This window comes from Cryptomeria japonica, chromosome 5 (genome assembly GCF_030272615.1).
Source record: "Cryptomeria japonica chromosome 5, Sugi_1.0, whole genome shotgun sequence".
NCBI classification, from domain to species: Eukaryota; Viridiplantae; Streptophyta; class Pinopsida; order Cupressales; family Cupressaceae; genus Cryptomeria; species Cryptomeria japonica.
This window is the reverse complement of record NC_081409.1, coordinates 566,239,583-566,240,043: the sequence shown is the minus strand read 5'-3', so window position 1 is coordinate 566,240,043 and position 461 is coordinate 566,239,583.

The following is a 461-nucleotide window of genomic DNA, read 5'->3' as shown; positions in this document are numbered from 1 at the left end:
ACACTAAATCGTTGTGTGGTTTTCGAAGGACATGATATACTCGCTGTCACATTGAAGGGGCCTAACAAATCAAAACAGGTGTGTGTGAATTTTGTGGTACAGCTTTTTGCCTATCTTTAAACATATGCCTCCCACATTGGTGAGAACAATGCTTAAGGAAAATTGGAAAGATATTAGGGTAAATAAATAATTAAATATTAATTAGTTTTATTTTAAGTTTTATAAATTAGTTAATGGGTTTATGGTCTATTGGTGAAGTTTTAAGGTTCTTATTGAACCCACTAGGGATCAAGTCTTGTTGAGTGCAAGGTCCCAACATCAAAAGGGGTGAATTTGGCGAAATGGATACCCCTCAATCCTTGGCTCTTGGTCGAAGAGGTTCAACTTAAGGCTCGTGCTCCCGAATTGGATAGCTAAAAAATATAACTTTGTGGATGAAAAATCCTCGATCAAAAATTATT